General features: G+C 39.1%; 1 long non-coding RNA gene across 1 annotated transcript; it reads left to right on the top strand.

The window, feature by feature from the left end:
* The first annotated feature begins 6,819 nt into the window (after positions 1 to 6,819).
* Positions 6,820 to 9,351, top strand: LOC135500746 (uncharacterized). Its single transcript, XR_010449515.1, has 3 exons — positions 6,820 to 8,136; positions 8,763 to 8,833; positions 9,054 to 9,351. It is a non-coding gene; the product is annotated as an uncharacterized LOC135500746 (long non-coding RNA).
* The last annotated feature ends 10,214 nt before the right edge of the window (positions 9,352 to 19,565 follow it).

The following is a 19,565-nucleotide window of genomic DNA, read 5'->3' as shown; positions in this document are numbered from 1 at the left end:
TATATCACCGCTAAGTTAGCTGAACCTCAATGGCTATCAGGAATGGCTATCAGTGGTCGATAAGAGTCAGCGACCACTAAAGTTACCAAGTTTTGACCAACCGGGCCAGGAATTTCAATCGGCCTCATCATAAAGAAGTAAAATGGAATGTCAAGTTTAACCTAAAATAAATATTCCTTTATGAACGATTTATTCACTTATACCGTAAAGGAATGAACATAAAGGTCTCACTTAAAATTACATAATTTTCACTCTTTTTTATAAAAGATTGGAAAGCAGTTGGCCATGAATCGTCATTGGTGTTCTTTGCTTTTGGTGGACCTGTATATAAAATCTGGTAGCCGAACATAAATCTTACAGATGGTTTTAATACCTTAATGTTGTGTCTTTTCCATTAAAATCCCATCGTATAATTGCTGCAATTGTTGGTGGAAGAAACAAATAAATGATGTTACATGAAAGGAGGATTGGGGAATGGGGAGGTGGGTATTGCCAGGTCGACACTAACCAGTAATGAGGAGGCCAGCTGGAACCTCAGAAAACAGATGGCAGCACAAGCTGTTCCTGTGCAGACCTGAGGTGGCACTACACAGTGGGGACGGGGTCCGTTCCGCCCCCCCCCCCCCCCCCCCCCCAGGAGAAATGCAGTTCTTAAGACACGGGCCCTTTTTGGTGATTTTATGAGCCTGGCATCTGTGCCACTTGAAGCGGGTCTCAAGCCCCAGTTTAGCCTCAATATGTAACATGCCTTCCATCTGCCACGCGAGGTTGGGCGCAGTTGTGCGAATGTCAATAATGCTCGTCAGAATTAGGCCATTTAGTGAAAAAATAGCCGGGATTACCCCGTGTTTTCATGTGCACCGAGCCGTTGTTAGAGGCCATACTCTATGTACACGAAATTATCTCACGAATGGACAGCATATTTGACAACTACTACTAACATTAGAGAAGCCGAAGGCCTGACGATTGCTTCGATTATTGAAAAGGTCCTTAATGTACTCTGGACACTGTATTATTCAAACTTTTCAAAGGGGTATTAAAAATGCCGAATTAACATTTTCGTTTAGGGCTGCCAGGACCAATAGCACGAGTGGCTTAATTGGTAAGGCCCGCAATAGCTGGTAATGATCTGTGCCACGCTTCCTCTCAGGAAAACGTGAGCACAGCGTCCATGGACAATTTCATTTTCAATATACAAACCTTTTTGAGTCAAGTTACTTGTAATGTCTCCTTCTGTGAGTTGTAGTAGTTGTTGAGTTACAATCAGCAAAAGTAAGGGCATCATCTTGGAAAGGAACTGAGAAAAATTGAAAGTTTCGGAGCAACATGTTTGTCACGTGATCAATTATTATACCTATCTCAATTTTAAAATGGCAGTTGTAAAAAAAGGTATATAGGCTTGAAAGTATATATATATATCGAGGACTAAAAGTTGACATTGTAGCATATACAGAGAGGAAGAAAGCCAAGTTACCCTAACCCACGAAACTAGGCTACCATCTCGCGAGCACTATTTTTTCGTACTTTTAGTTGAAAGACCGGAAAACGGTCAAAAACCTGCATTGTGATGATGATGATGATGATGATGATGATGATGATGATGATGATGATGATGATGATGATGATGATGATGATGATGATGATGATGATGATGATGATTGACGTTGACAAGACAACTCATCACCGAACAAGAGGGCCAGGAAAAAGAAACTTGAAGCTCAGTTGAAACTAGCAAGGTTTCCATTCCATGAGCATGTGTAATTCCAACAGCAAAATCTGCCTTGTTTTTGCAGGGATTAATTTTTGCTAACTTTAATTAGTTATTATTTGTTCTCTGAGTTCTACATACATATAAAGTTACTCGATGTTTTGTAAATACATCCATGGCTACTGTTGTCAGGTTAGTAAATACAACCTTGACACAGTCGTCATGACTGTGAAAAGTATGAACATGTAAATTGCTGTAAGCTAACAATTTGTGGCACATTTTTTGAAAAAAGCTGTAAAGAACTAAAAAACGCTTTAAAATTTCTTGTATCAAATCCCCCATAGACCCAGAATGACGCGGCTTTAATCCCTCATCGGTTGTGGAGACAGCCCTCATCCAGGCCTTTTTTACCTCAAGATCTGATTTGCTCAGAGATTAGGCCCAAAAAGAAACGGACGACCCACCAGGGACGCCTGAGGACAATTTCTGCCTCATTTCGGCCTTCATTCCAGGCTTCCAAGCACTACAACGAATTGTAAGTCACAACTAGCCCGTTCTCTTGAAATCAACAACAACACATCATTTACATGACTCTCGGATTACATTCAGCCACAGAAAACCTCCCAGCCTCCGGGACCTTTTGGTCAGAGCCAAATTAACCGAGAACGCACCACAGTCAACGGATCCTACAAATCCCAACTGCTGGCACAACCCGTTTGCCAGCGGAATGTGTGCCTAAGAGCCAAGAGCTCTTGTGTTGTTGCTACTGCCCCAAACTCAACCTAACTGGAAATATCGGGAGTACCACGACCTCGCGCACATGCACGGCCATAAAACACATCACATGCAAAAGCAGTAACCACATCCCGCGCATTTTGTTCCGCTCCGTCGGAACATGACGTCATGACGGTCTCCAAGGCATGACGTCACACAGGGGACCTAAAGAACATCGACCAATACATCTTCAACACCCGATCATGGTTTAAGTGATCAAGTGAAGAATTTGTCTTCACAAACGGTCACACAGCCTTGCTGGTTACATCACACCACAGTAGCCACGTCAAAAACTTATTTTTCATTTATATTATCACAATATTATCAAAGCATAGCAAGGCGAGATATTATAGCTTTGAGGTGGAGATCGTTTTAGGATAACTCCTTTGATAGTGCGAACTTTTGGAACTCTCCCATTCGAGTTTCCCTGCATGCCGTCAATGAATGATATATAATGCTAAGCTGCTTCAGAGATGTTTTTCAATATTTTGAAACGTCTATGATGCAAATAGAGTTGAATCAATAATATTGATCAATATGTGAAATACTAAGCGTTATTTTTATACATGCACGAATTACATCCTATTACATAATAGCAATATTTCACATGGAAGAGAACCAACATGACATGGGGCATGAGCAGGCAAGGCACTAGAAAATCCTTCCTACTGAAATAACTACAATACAACCAGTACAATTAAAGGGTTCAATACTATCTATATCAGGTAAAGGGGGTGGGGGTATTTGTAGCGCCGTTGTAATTGTAGCCCCTGGCAACGTTTTTGATTCATATTCTTGTAAGCATGTAATTATTCCGCCAACTCAAGCATGAATTTTCCACACTTACAGGGCTTTGACATAATTTGAAACTTGGTTCAGGTGATCAGTATTGAGTGCAGTGAATGTTGTATTCGGCATTTTATGTCATTATCAAAATTAAATATTTCAGAGACACTTTTCTGACCAAGGTACCATCGGGGTATTTGTAGCCCGTTGGTTCGGGGTAATTTGTAGCCCCAATAAAAAGCTCAATATATCCTGTCATAAATCATGAAGATGCCAGGTTTCTTTATTCTTATACCTAAAGTAAATTAATTGGTCATAAATCTATCCGATTTAGATACAATGTTAACCCTTTATGTACCAACAATGATACATTTGTGGTTTCATACTAGTTTATCTAACATTATTTCGGATAATGTTAATATTTTCGAAGTTACTGGTGTCTCTAGTTAAAGTTACATCATTGACTAGATAGCAGCATTTCCTATGGTGCATTGCATTACCATTAAGTGATGCCATCTATATTTTGAGTTGATACATGACCAATGCCTGAAACTACAGTTTTTAATGGAGCACGACAAAACCGTCAGTTAATTCAGAATATCATAAGATGTTATCTGACACAAGGTGTAATGTACAACAGAGGTGATAAATAGAACTTTGTGTTTTTACACCAGTTGAAAATCAGTCTGATTTGCGACGATATTATTTAGATTGTTGGGAAGTGATTGCATTGAACATCCCTTAATGTGTTCAATAAATACCGTTTGATACATGAAGCAGAATCTCGTCGTCAACCTAGATTGGAATAATATGGAAAGTTTTATCACCAATACAGACCATAAACCTGTGAAAAAAATGTTCTCATCCTTAAAAAAACATGCAATTTTAAATTTTAGTCAGGTGCTACAAATATCCTAAGGCCACGGGGTATTTGTAGCCCCTGACCACGAGTCTTGTATTGTCTCTCAGAGGCATTGTTTTAGACAAAGTGTCCTAAATTGCAGGCTGTAAAATTGGAAGAAGTGCCACTACAAGATGCAGGCCGGTTTTAGTGAATCTGCCTGGAAATCTCTTGCGTAACCAAAGTTATAGGTGAAAAAGGGGCAACAATTATCCCATTTTACCTTACATTGGATCATCTTACCAAAACGTTAGAGGGCCATAACAAGACTGCTCCTCACAGAAACTAAAACTTGAAAACATGTGTGGAAAGGAAGAAACTTAAACAGATAGAGCTCAGGAAGGGGTCTTCCTTACCAAAAACAAGGGGTCAAGTAACCTGGGTCCAGCAAGTATAGATGAACCCAAACTTGGTCCCAGGAATAAGACAAGTTACACTTGGAGGGAAATTTAAACTGGGGTAAAAAAAACACTTAAGTCCCAAAACCTGTAAAATTGCCATTACACATTATTCGATGCTGTTGCGTGCACACCCGATTAGACGCCGGATCGTCGGTGCTCTCCGTCATCGGCCAGGTTTTCTTTCTTTCTCTGTGCTGTTGCCTGGATGACAGGCAGGCCTGTACTGTGTTCTTTGATTTGGGAATTTCGTTAGTCATAGACTGGTTGCCTCCCAGAGCCTGAGGCCAGTCTCCCTAAACAGTATAATTTAGACAGCTTGTATATTTAACGATATCCATCATCCGCGCATCGCGCAAATCATGTGAGAAATGTTTTCGGCGATCGTGTAACTTAGTACATGTAATATATGACTCGTACATTTGGCCGGTGCGATGCCTTAATGATGAAATACTCACAGTGGATGAAATTATCAACAGTACGCGTGAACTTCGAATTTATAAAACCATCACGATTACCAGTAGAGTTGAGGAATATTCTCGACTAGGCGATGGATCGTGTCGACCAAATGTAGAACTCGCACGACACAGTGAAATCGAACTGGAAATAAGGCAATATAATGTTTGTACCAATGTCGTTGTTGAAACAGAAACCCAATACTCGTTCGAATGCATGGCGTACAGTCAACTGAGGAATAAATCGTTCACCTACAATTCAACTTTGAGGGTGAATTATAAAGTCGTCTGATGATGACTGCAATTCAAATGAACTGATGAACACTTCGTCACTGTGATACGTGTACCAGCACAATATTATTTTGATTTCCAGACCTGTTGGTTTGTGCCTCGTGGACTGCAACTTGGATGGATAGACACTTCGTGGTAGCCATCTTTTGCACCGAGCCAAGTTATAATTAAAAAACGGATGGAATAACGCTATGAAAACGTTCATTTATAAACTGGATACTACTAGATATAACTGTAATTTAACCTCGAAGATGAAGTCGGAGTGGGAAGAAGAAACGCCCCCTAGCAACTACGGTTGTAGACGAACAGGCTTACGAGGTCCCAAAAACTAATAAGGACAACTTATTGCATAGAAACCAGATTAAATATCAGTCACACGGAACAAATAAAAGTGACTGGAATCGCGGTTAAACGCACAACCACGGTTATTAATCGAATTATTATGAATTGACGATCTAAGTCAACGCGCAAGGATATTCTTAGCAACCGCGTAAATGGGACACAACACGATCACGTGATAATGGCTGACTTGCCGTGCTATGTCAACAAGAATTTATCACAAGCGCTTCAAAAAGGGAATATGAATTAAACACGCGATAACATGCGGTGAAACCGATGCACACTGACAATGAAAAGATGGCGAGGCCAAATTAGAACGTGGTAAGCAATGATAACAGCTGTCATGCCGGAAATCGCGAGTCAAATGTGCTGACGCAAACAACGAAAGTTATGTACAGAGAATGCTGTACATTGTATACACCATTATACGCGCAAGGATATTCTTAGCAGCCGCGTAAATGGGACACAACACGATCACGTGATAATGGCTGACTTGCCGTGCCATGTCAACAAGAATTTATCACAAGCGCTTCAAATAGGGAATATGAATTAAACACGCGATAACATGCGGTGAAACCGATGCACACTGACAATGAAAAGATGGCGAAGCCAAATTAGAACGTGGTAAGCAATGACAACAGCTGTCATGCCGGAAATCGCGAGTCAAATGTGCTGACGCAAACAACGAAAGTTATGTACAGAGAATGCTGTACATTATATACACCATAATACGTTGGCCAAAATGCCAAATCACCATAATGATATAAGCGGTGATTTTAAAATGGTATCTCATTATTCACAATGTGATCTTATTTCTGTTCCTGAAAAGTTGTTTTCAGTGTATTTTCTCCTTGAAATCGATCACTTCAGGTACTATTACTGTGCATACCTAGCTAAATTAGTGTCTAGTTTCGTCTCTGATGACATTTATTTCGTAAAAATCGCTGTTTTTTTCTAAAAAGGTGTTTTTGTGGTCATTTTGGCTGTTTATTTCGAGGGTACGGTAGGAGGTCATCGTTCACTCGATAACTCTTTTTAAAATGAAATAAAAGCGTTTTAAGATACATGATATGAATTGATATTAATATTCGTTAAGTGGGATTGTCGGTGGACGTTCATTGTTGAACAGTTGTGCTGGAATTACGAAAATATATCGATATCGTTGAGAGTTCAATCATTAGGGGCCTGTTCTCAATTTTCCTTACAACGCCTCTAGCACTGGGCAATTGCCACCATCTTGAAAAGCAGTGCCGCGGATGGCTATCGCATCGCCACTACGCATGAGAACACGATGGCTGCCCTGCGCTGCATTGATAGTTCGTAATAAATTCACATAAAAACACACCAGAATATCTCCGATTTTATTTACAAAGATCATATTTTGTTATTTATTGATAAAACAAGCCATTTTACCACAGCAGGTGACACATTAGGCCTGAATAAGACTTTAGAATTTGAAGTGGTGGTGACGATGCCGATATCCAAGATGGCGGAATTATACCAGTGGTCAAATCTCATCTATTTTGGGTAATTGCATCATTATTTCTTTTTGTGATTGGTGATTTGTAAAATTGAGAATGATTGAAAAATCAGTATTTTTTCACCCAAAGGCATGAGTGAACATTTGATAAGTTTATTGTGATTTAATTGGTAATTTGGTCGACATTTTGACAATTATATTTAGCAATATTTCGATAAATGCGGACCTGCTTCTTCCTCTTTTCGTAGTGACGGTGTTTCGATAACTCAGGTCAGTTTCACGGCAAAAATAAGTGGTAGTTTTGAAATTCGAATGTGCATTTATTGATGTAACGATAAAGTACATTTCCGAGAATAATTAGTGAAAGTTTCAGTAGGTGTCGATTTTTGTAAAGTAGTGTATAGGCGATGGATTGGCTCAGCCATGTGCTCGTCGTGTCAGCGGGGCGCAAGCCGTCATGGGGGATGTAGGCTACACTACAATGCACGTGATTGATGGTTGAACATTCACTCTCGTTGACAGTGTATTATTGAAATATTTGATTGTGATGATGGTGTATTGTACTAGGCCTTGCATGCTCCCAACGTGTGGCATATTTCACATTGATACTACCAGTATCAATTACAAAAAAATAGATTGTGAGTAACAATAGGCCTACAATACAATCAATCAATGCTACATGTCATGAGGGTGGGAACGGGGAAGGGGGGGTAACTGTCTCGACGTCCCGTTAGGAAAAAAGGCTTATCCCGTTTCCCAATATGCAATTTTAGCTGAATCGTGACGCAAAACACGGCTTGTCTCGAATCCCGCTAAAATAAGGGTGTCTATCCCGAATCCCGACAGTTATTTTCGGCCCATCCCAGTGTCCCGAAAATACCCGTTCTCCCCCTCATAAATAGTAGACCATATTGTCACATTGATGTTTTCTTTCATTAATACAGTTAGACTTCGAGATCTACATTTTCGACAAAGGCCTGGTGTAAATTACGTACTTAATGAAGGTAATATTAATTTCTTCAAATTTGAAGCATGACGTTAATGGGGTACCAGCACAACTTCATTGACTGCTACGTGGCGCTGGTGGTAACTAAGGTATTGCATCGCTCATATCACTTGAAAAAAACATTTACCCTAGTTACGACCAAAGCTGCTTAGCAGAGGGCGATACCTCATCAGGAGCGCCACAATCATATCATTGGTGTGAAAGCATTTGTATGAAGTTTTTCAGTTCACAATGTGTTCAAAACCTTAATTGTGAAATTGTGCACTTCGAATTCAAATTTACGTTAGTTTGACATCCATTGATGTCACGGTAATTTCACTGTTATGCTGTGCTGCTTTCAGGTTTAATGACACGAGTGAGTACAAGTACATTACATTTTTCGACGAAGGCCTTCTGTAATTTCATACGCTTCTTACGGTTAGTATTGATTCATAATTTCTAGTAAAAAAGTTAATTTTGAAAGTGAAAAATATGTTACAATACAATAGACCTGCAAATACCATATACGCAAGTTTTGAACAAATATCACACATATTCCCCAGTTGACTTGTGATGATATTGATAATGGTGGTGGTGGTGTTATCATGTACATGGCTTCTAATGTAGTAAATGTTTTCTTTTCAGCAACATTCAATAGATTTATTTACTGTATTATCATTTCGACCAAGGCGAATTCGACACTTCAATTACACAAGGTTAGTAACTTTTGTTCACAAAATCCAAATGGAGGCAAATACAGAACAATCAAACTTAGTCATTCCAGTCAGTTAGTGAAGCACAGTGAAAACTGTCGGGAGCAGTGCAACTGATGGCATGTCAAACTTCCAGTGACTGTCCCTGTCCATATATTTCAAGACAGTACAAATCTTGTAATCATTTTGTTTATGCAATGTACGTTATTATGTATCATTTCAGCACAATCAAACTTAGTCATTCCAGTCAGTTACTGAAGCACAGCGAAAACTGTCTGAATTAGTGCTGCTGATGGCATGTAATTACTCTACTACCACTACCAGTGACAGTCAATGTCCATATATTTTCAAGTGTGCGAAATTAGTACTCGTCTACTTCTTAGTGTTATTTGAATGCAATGTATGTTATAAAAATATTTTTTCAACACTATATCAACATTCTCATTCCTGTCAGTTTCTGAAAATCAGCTAAAGCAATCGCTACCAATGCAGCTGATAACAGCAATTCTTTTTGTTCCCAATGCCCACCCATGACAATATATTTCACGCATGTGACAAGCATGTGACAATCATGTAATCGTCCTGTTTTTTGTGTTCTATTCATGCAATAAATAAATTCAGTATTTTCAAATCATTGGTGCTACAAAACTATTCTCATTATAGATTATTCATATTTTATAAAATGCTGTCATGTCAAATTTTGTGTCCTATAAATCATTATGAAGTCGGCATTTTATATACAACTTTTGTACTCCTCCTAAATAAACATACAAATCTTGTTTTATGTAAACTTTGTATATGTGACCCGTCACAGCAAAACCAGGCGCATGTCGCTCTGAGCTTGGCAGGTTGAGACGGACTGTTTGTTCATTTATCTATTGTCTGCCTTTTGTAAAATATGAGCACATCAATTTCTTCCATTATCTCCTGGTGTCATTTAGGCTCATCTTCTGTGCGACATGTACCTGGTTTTGCTGTGACGGGTCACATATTCTATAGATATACAACACTCTAATGTCACAATGCCTCTCTCACTCGCTTTTATATAGCAAGATGTATGAATAAACATGACACACCAACTATGTACAAAATTGCTAACAAACTGCACCATTTGTCAGTACACCACATGAAATACAGAGATATGTCTTAATTCTAATCTTTCATTAGCGACACCATTTCTTACCCGAGTGCCTCCTTCATTCATACATCTTGTACTTTAACTCAAGATACCCATCTTTGAATATTTTTAGTATACCAAGTACTACAATGTCAATGTATTGAAGTCATGTTCTTGTAGTGTTATTGGCTTTCTATTATCTTGTCAAAATACCACTTGGTTCTCGCAAAATCTCAATAAAAACAAATGCTATTGCATGTATTGCATATTCTAACAGCTATCCACTGTATCGATTTATCCATCATCTGTACTATTTGTCACAAAAATGTTATATTATGTAAATCATATTTCATTACATAATGCACACTGCCAATTACTGCTGAACCATTCATATGTCATTTAAATAAATAATTTTCAACTTTTTAAAACCGTCTTATAGTACTGTTCTTGTCACTTAGCTGAACCAATTGCTCTATAGCATGAAATTTCCAGAAATGCCCCAGGGACTGAAAAGTGCTGTTTTAACAGAGAGGTGTCCTAAACTGAGAAGTCGAGTTGAATGGAAACAACCAATTTGGAACCAAAAACTACTGTCCTTATTAAAGAGGTTGTCCTCAATAGAAAGGTGTCCACAAAAAGTAGGTCCACTGTATATGAAAGTACAAACCCTGGTACATGTAGTGACATCATCTACTCCTCGATGTGGACACCTGCAAATGCAGCGACAATGTCGCATCAGTTATTTAATTCATCGTCCTTTGTGCAGATGGCACCACCCATCAAGCATGTTGGTGACGAATAGTGTCGCAGCATTTCGTCACCGAGCTTACACGAAAATGCACTGTCATTCATTCAGCCATAAGTGCAAGACTGTAGGGTTGTTTCCAACCAAAACATGTTCGAAATGTGTCAAGCATTCGGAACACCCAAAGACTGATTAGAGAAGTCAAAATTGAATGGAAACAACCAATTTGGGACCAAAACCAGTGTCCTTATTGGAAAGGTTGTCTTTAATAGAGAGGTGTCTGCTAACGGAGGTTCCACTGTACATAATGTAGGAACCCTGGTTGTGACATTGTCCACTCCTCCAGCTGCACACCACCAAATCCACAACAATGTCACACCAGTTATTTAGTTCATCATGCTTATGGTCATTGTACTTTCATCTTATGTAAAATGTAACTTTTTACACGGTTTCAATAAACGATTTGTAATTTGTAATTTGTAAATTATAAATTTCACTAATAATTTGACGCCGCCAATTCCACTGGTCTTCGAAATACGTAAGCTACACTGTTGACGACTATGACACTCCTCACAAACCACATTGTGAATCAGACGCCGATAGGCTTGTTTTCATTTTAACAAGCTCACAAACATTGCTGGCGAATATGGCCACGTTGTCATATGCGTTAGCACTCGTCGTGGACGGAAATCTGCTTATGAAAAAGGTCGAGCATTTCGAGTGGATTTGAATGGCCATGGAAATTGCCGAGAGTTGATTCTACCGTATGATGAACTTGAGAAAAATCTCGACGTTCGAATAGTTCAAAATGGTTTCATGCAGTGAGAATGTTTTCTTGGAGTTGACCTTTCGATGCAAATTTCTGAAGCACAAGAACAGGAAAAAAACCTATGTCTTAATTAGATTGGTATAGTAGACGTAGGCTTCGTTCTAAAACTTCAGTATGTTAAAAGCCTAAAAGGGATTCGCTACTTTCTTATGTCTGAAGCCGACGAGTTCAATCATTTAATGTGGATATATCAGAATTGTGATATAAATGGTAATCTCTTCAAATCGTCAGCCAGAACACACTCTATTAAAATCCTACAAAATCCGTACGAGCATAATACATCCACGTCGATTATCTTTCGTGATTATCTTTTCAGAAAATTGGGAGACTCTGTAATTATGTCTTTACTAGGATCATATATCCTCGTCGTTGAGGTTCATCGGTCGAAAATTGTAACCGACATCGTTTATGACCTAAAGGAGAGCTACAAGTTTCAATCTAAAAAACATGCTAAGTTACTTTTTATGTTAAATTTGGGGGCATGCCTTGAGCAATCTGATGTGGATGCTTGGCGTACGTTATTGATGACCTTAGATGCCAAGTTTGTCTCACATCATATGCTTATTGTTGGTGCGAATGAAAGAATAATCGCCTGACCAAAATTTCGTGATAATAAACAGTTGACCGCAAAAGTATTTATTGTGTGAAGAAAAGACACGTGTTCTGCGTGAACAAATTAAACCCTCATTTGCTGATTAAGAGAAACCCACAGCAAAACACTTACAAATATAAGTAATAGGGAGTTTGATCGGCTCGGTAAAAGCGGAAGATTGAAATTAGTTCTTAATCATAAATCATAGCAGTTTAATTCCAGGACGGTTGCAAAGTCCTCACTTTTACTTTTAAATCGAATAGCTCCCCCCACAACGTTTGATGCAGACAATATTGTTTTTTTACGTAAACATGTTTATCAAATTTCCAAAACGTCCTTTTTAATGCTGTAATTTATGCGGGTGGCAAAATGAATCAGTCGAATAGTCAGATTGTTTTTATCGAATATTTTTCGAAGTATCTAACGATGCTTGGGAATTCATTGGCCATGAAACATCCTAATTAGCACATCATAATTATATCGCATCAAAAAAGCTCTTATAATTGGCAGCTGTCAGCTTATCTTAGTCAATGCAAGTAACTGTACATATACTTGTATATGTGTTTAGATGTGTATGTATTGTATCATACAACCTTATTCAGACCATCAACCAAGATCCTGGCTGGTTTCAAACATTCCATCGTATTTGAAATAAAGCATTTCTTTCATATCACTGGTTATGTTATTTCGTTTGTGTAATGACGGGACCTATTTAAAAAGGTGAGAATACAGATATTGTACAGCTCGGAGGGGATACAAGTTTTCAGACCGTCATCATTTCTTATCATGCGAAACTTCCTCAAAGTTGAATATGATTTAAATTTATAAATCAAAGCTAGACTAGACATCGAACCATTTCACTTTTCGACAACTAACGCAATACTTTGTTACATGAAGAAATTCATTGATATCTTTTCTCATATGACGTTTCATACTCCACAATGTCTTGTAGGTGAATTTACACATTCGATAAGCAGAACCGTCTGGTTTGAAAGACGTTCTTTTAAAGTGGGCAACCGTCTTTCAAATGAGATCCTGCCCTCGTCCTGGTAAGTGAGAGAGAATTGGTGGAATAAGTTCGACCACGATACTTTTATTGCCTCACAGCTCTATACATGATGAAATTGAAATTGAAAGAATGCGTTATTCGGAGGTTTCAGCTTGCATCTTGTTCCTTGTGAAAGTCTCTGAGTTTGATATGTTTGCAAGCCCTGATGTCCATGTTTCATTAAATAATGGTTACATGTCTGCTATTACTATTATCCAGCTTTGATTGAATGGGATATCATCTTGATGCTCTGAACACAGTAGTTGATAAAAGCTGGACTCAAGATTTTAGATTCTAGATGCTGGACGCTGGATTTTGCATCATCGGATTGCATAGCCTGGATTCAATCAAAATCGCCTCCCGTTCATGGAATCCCAGTGGGCCTAAATTTACTAGAGCTGACTGGACGGGAACAGAATGATCAGGACTTTATACTTTCAAGGCGGTTGTTAAGATGAGGTAAAAGAAATACACAAATATATCGCCTTAGAAATTCTATGCATGGGTGGCGACCCCTTTAGAGAAATTATATCACTAACGCTAATTTTGATCTTCGGGTTCAGAGAAACTTTCAGGAATAATTAAGAAATCATCTCCGATGTCCTTCCGGCTGAGTTTTGTTGATAATCCTGATTTCGCTGATACCTGGGGGAAGTACATGGTAGTAACCTTACGTAATCAACCTTCGGTCTAGGAGTGAAGCTGGTACCGGCTGTGCTTGAATTATCCTGATGGTATCATCATTCTGAATCAAAATAGACCACAAACAAGCTTTCAACTTGTAACAATGAGCCGAGTGTTATTTCCTCACGCAATTAGTGGAAATGTGTAGGATCATTCTCCAATGCAGATACTCAAGCAAGTATAAGCATCTGAAATAGTGCATCCCGGGTGCACCTTAACTGCACTGAGAATGATTCCGGGTGCTTTTATCGATATGTATGTGCATCCAGCTTGAAATGTGTGCCGATTAAAACCTGTGTCCGAGGTGTGGTATGCGTGCGTTTTGCTGAACACGAATTGTAAATGAGGCGTAAAAACGTAGGTTCGGGTTCCACCAACATGGCACGATAAAAGCAGCTGGTCATCTTCATCATCTTCATCATCATCATCATCCCCAACAAAAAAAAAACGATAATTTTTGCTGTATTAAATCCATATTGATAAACATTTTAGAGGAAAATGGAGAAAATCTTTGGCACGAGATTATACGTGGTTTGCATATTATTTTCAACCTCAGACAAGGTGCACCCAGGACGAGATTTACCCATTCAGCTCCATTGCACGTGTGTTGCATTTCTGATGTAAGTAAATGTATGCAGCAAGAATGCTTTAAGAAAATACCATAAATGTGGAGATTTACTAAAAAATCTTCGAGTATGTTGTAATGTAACCCTGTTTTTATCATGTATTTACATACATGTATGTGTTTTGAACCGATTTAAGCTGTTTAAGGGCCGAATCACCGCGCTTCAAATCATCGTCTATACAAAGAAACTTTATCACACGGCAGTTGTTCATTCGTTACGAGTGTCGTGTCCTCGGCCTTTCCCTTGCGTCAATCCACGGCTGAGACGGAATCGGTCCTGGTGGATGATAGGTTGTGACGACACAACCAACCAATCGTCGAAATTTCTCTGTTTGTCGATTCGAGTCCAAAGTTTGGGCTATTTCCCTTGCACAAGTTGTGCATTTGCTGAAAAGCGTGTGTGGAAATATCCCCATAATAACGAGAAAATGATGGTAAAAAAAGTTTTGTCATTTTTTGACCCGAAAACATCGAGGAAGACGTAACGCTTGAGCTGACTAAGACATCGTCGTGACGTGGCTGAATTCCGACGTAATAATGTAAATAAGGATGACAATGAAAATGACGGAAAAGCGGACGGTCTTTTAATAGTCAGAGCACGGATTGCACGAGAAATGATCTCGAGTATTCTCGTGGCCGTGCGATAATCTTTACTATTGTATGGCATTATTCTATGGTGACGTCACGGAACAAAAATGGCTGTGTGAAATTTGCAGTTCTGGGGGTATATCAAATCAACGTAGTGGTTGGGTATGATAAAATAGATATCGCACTTCAAGCCATGGAACAGTAAAAATTATTCAACGGTGAAAAAATTATTCCACTCGGCGAATATTTATATGATTTTGTCCCGCCTCTGACAGATGTGGTAATTGTGCAACGGCGTGACGGTTTTTTATGTTCCACATGTTACTGTGTTTTCATACAACAGGGAGCAGGAAAGAACCGCCACGTATAAATGGGGGCTTCTGCCTTGGTGCTTTTCCCTGGTGTACAGGCATGTTGTTGTGTAGGACACTGGATTAGACATTTATGTATGTAACTGATTTTCTGCAGAACGTCCAACACAAAAACTATTTTCTTTCTAATTAAAAGGCGTCCAAGAATTTTTATTCCGAAAGAATGATGTCGGTGCATTCGAAAAGCCATTCGCTGGCATTAACATATCTCCATCAACCATATGCTGTGCAAGATATTTTGGAATCCGATACACGACACCTTTAAAACTAACCCACTTTGTCATGCACCATGAATCGCAAGACAAGTGGTGTGAATTTTACAAAGTGCGTAGGCATGCTGCGCCCCCTACTGGTGAGTATTCACAATGTCCCCTGGAAAAGTTTCCGACCATGTTAGAGATCTGGCATGGCCTCCATCAGCGACTTTCTAACTTAACTGTCATCACAAGTTTCATGGTTCAATACCATGTACTAGAGGAGCGTGGGCAATACTTAAAACATACACAGACCATACATAGATATTAGTCGTAACATACACATACCATACATAGATAGGTCCTGATTATACATAGAGGAACTGTATTTTGCCTTGATTATATGTTTGGGAGACATAAAGACATTAAACGCATTGAAGTATCAGGTCCGCCTGTCACGTGACTGATATTTGGACAGACCTGACGGCCCGAAGAGGCACCTTGACTACTATTACTCCTTTTCAATGATGTGCACATGCGCATCTCCCAGGACACGCGTAGTGATACTTCAAATAGACTCTTAAACGATCGAGATCAAAAGCTATATAAGGGGAGGTTTTGAACCAAAATCACTTAACGTTATCAAAACAAAGTTTTAACAGTCGACGTATACAAAATTATACGTTAGATTGCATGTAATATTAAACTTTTAACATCGAACCACTACAGACATGATGGGTTGAGAATTTAACATGAGGAACTTCCCAGCCTCAAAGTTTCAAAATCTCAAAAGATCGTGACACGACTTCAAACAGGCTTTGCATAATGTACACTGTTTTTAATAAAGCATAAGATATTTTAAAAACAGTTATATTTTATTTCTAGTCAGGAATTTTAGCCACAACTATCGTTTGATAAGGTTTGCTTATGAATAAAGGTTTGAAAAGAACGGCTCAAGGTCGTACACTAGCGGTAAACTGTTTATAGAAATCGACGTGGTTCTGGAAAGGTCGGCGACCCTCACGGAGAATTTCTCAACACTTCTGTTGCATTGCAATACAGACAGTGACCCGTGAATGGGAAAGAGTGGTCTCTTTTAGTGTCAGAACAGTGCATAAAGCAATTCAGAAAAGGAGGATTACACCTCAGCTGCTGCAACCTGGATCAGAGTCTGTATCTGTCTTATGCGTATAACCGGAGAATTTCAGTAAAGTAATTAGTTTTCGTGCGCACCAATCCAACATAACGATGCCAAGCCCCAATAGATATGATTCATTTTGTCGTTCGATGCCATTCGACATTGATATGTCTAGTTGTCGGACATCGGACTTCTAATGGTCATGATATCATGTCCTGCCATTGGCGTTCTTGGAGACGATTTCACAGCAAGGCTTCAAAATGACAGGCACATAGGCCCTGAGCCAATCAGGAAAAGGGGCCGTGGTCATAACTTCTAAAGAGTTGTAGCAAAATTAAGGTGAAGCCAATAGAAACGAAAAATTTTCGTTTGGGGGGAGGGGTCAGGGGGTCATTACATGCCTCAACAAAACACATTTTACCCTCGGTTTATAACATTTCTTGAAGCGTTTTCTGGTCCTGAAAATGCCCGAGTCTGCTCCTAAATGCCTGGTAGCCTCATATACTTTTCCTGGGTAGCATGTAACTACCAGGACTTTCAAACCCCGTTTAATCACTTGCCCTAAAGCAGATAAGAATCCCGTCTTGAAGTTTGTCACAAAGTGCTTTAAGTCAAAAGGTGCAGCACAAGACTGTGGAAAGTGAAGCCAAAAAATCATAATATTTTAGTTCCTGAGGGGGAGGAGGGGGTTGGAGGAGAAACTAAGATATTTCGTTACTATTGGCTTCACTTTAATTTTGCTACAGCCTCTAAATGAACTCAGCGTCCCAAGCGGAGTGTCACACTGACACAACTTGTCTCAAACGAATCACCCGAATTATAACAGGTTTAGTGTAAATACGACCATGTGTGTTCAGAAGATCACGGACATTCACATTGCCGGCGGCCAGGGTGGCCAGCAACGTGAAAACGGAGTGTCCTACTGGATGACACAATTCTTCCCCAAGCCCAATCGAAGAGATATCATACAGTACGTGCTATACTGAAACACTCAACTCGTCTCACACAGGGAATACGTGTCATACGGACTGACATATTGATACTGCTCTACGCAGCCCACAACTACGAATGTCTCATGCGAGAACGCTTTACGAATCACAAGAATCATTCCCAAAGTAAGTTCTAAGAGAATTCTATCGCAGCTTTTTATCTTCGAACTTATCAACATGGTGAACATTCATGAATCCAGTGACGATTCAATGGATAGTAACAATTGATAACGACTTAAAGTCAACACACCCGCTGGAAATCGTGGGAATTAGTTGTTTGAGCCGCCAATACGCCAAATTCAAATCACTTCAAAATGCTGACGAATTCCACCCGCATCGTAAATGAATTCTAACTATGTGAAAATTGTAAATTATGTGTAAAACGGATGTGATTGCTAAGTGACCATCCCCTTTTCTTACACAAAATTTACAGAAGTCTTATTTATAAATTGTACCTTAATGCTATATGAAAATTATACAAAATTTGTCTACCAAAATTTATATAAAAAATCTGTACGATATACTTTATATAAAAAAACTAATATCGATTTGATATAAAATTAATAAAAAATAAATTTGATATAGAAACTCCAATATAAATCATATACATTTTTAATGTAAATTTTATAAAATTTTCCATTAATTGTGATGTGTCCTGTGATTGCTCTGTTACTTCATATGAAACGCGGTACAGACAATGTCACTGCGGCACATTTACAGTATGGTAAGTCTGGCGAACTCTGTCAAGTGTTAGCTTCGCTATTCACAAATATATTGCGTTGGCATGTTGTTGGGGCCGATAGGTGCATAGGCACTATTTTAAAAAGCGTAATCTAAACCCTAATATTGTTTCTAACTATCGTCCAATTACTACTTATTCCAAGATGTTCGAACTTTTACTGATTCCTAAGGTTGACAATTTTGGCAATACACAATTTGGTTTCAGGGGATCCCTTGGAATTGAAACTGCCTGTTCTTTTATTCACGATATCGCAACATACTTTAATACAAAAGGGGGTCCAGTTTTTACCCGCTGCCTCGATGCAGAAAAATGTTTTGATTGAGTCTGGCATGCAGGGCTATTTTATAAACTATTACCACGAATTCCGCTGTGCCATTGGTTAGTTTTATACGATTGGTACTCCAAATTGAAGGCAAATGTGAGATGACATGGAGTGGAGACTGCTACTTTCGTGATTACTAGAGGCATCCACCAGGGGAGTGTTCTTTCACCCACATTTTTCATTATGTTCATTGATGACTTGCTCTGTGATCTTTCGAATACTGAATGTGGTGTCAGGATAGCTGAACATATTTTTTGTAATATAGCATACGCTGTCGATATAAATTTAATTGCGGCTAGTGTTCCCGGACTCCAAGCGCCTCTTGACAAGTGTTTCAGTTACTCTAAGAAGTGGCGCTTCGTTTTTGGTATCGTCAAAACAAAAAGTATAGTTTTTGGGGAGTGTTCATTGAAACAAGCCCCCTCTTTACGCCTTGGTGATGACACTAATGCTATCACTAACAGTTTAGAAATCCCTTGTGGTGACTTTAGAAGCGATCTGAAACCTATGACCCACATTGAGAACAGGATCTCTGCCGCACGGTGCAGAGCCTTCGGTCTATTGAGCTCCGGTTTCTCCTATCCTAGCCTCTCAAGTATCAAAGATGTTATTCATGATTCTAAAATACCTTGGTACCGTAAAGTCAACTTTTAAATGGAAAATGCATAAGCCTCGTTCTGAGAGTGGAGTGTTTTGGACACGCAACCAAGATGCTCTACCAAAGTTCCCTCGGGTTGCACTAAAATGTGGA

Source organism: Lineus longissimus, chromosome 16, assembly GCF_910592395.1.
Source record: "Lineus longissimus chromosome 16, tnLinLong1.2, whole genome shotgun sequence".
Lineage (NCBI taxonomy): Eukaryota > Metazoa > Nemertea > Pilidiophora > Heteronemertea > Lineidae > Lineus > Lineus longissimus.
This window is presented reverse-complemented; position numbering and strand designations above follow the sequence as displayed.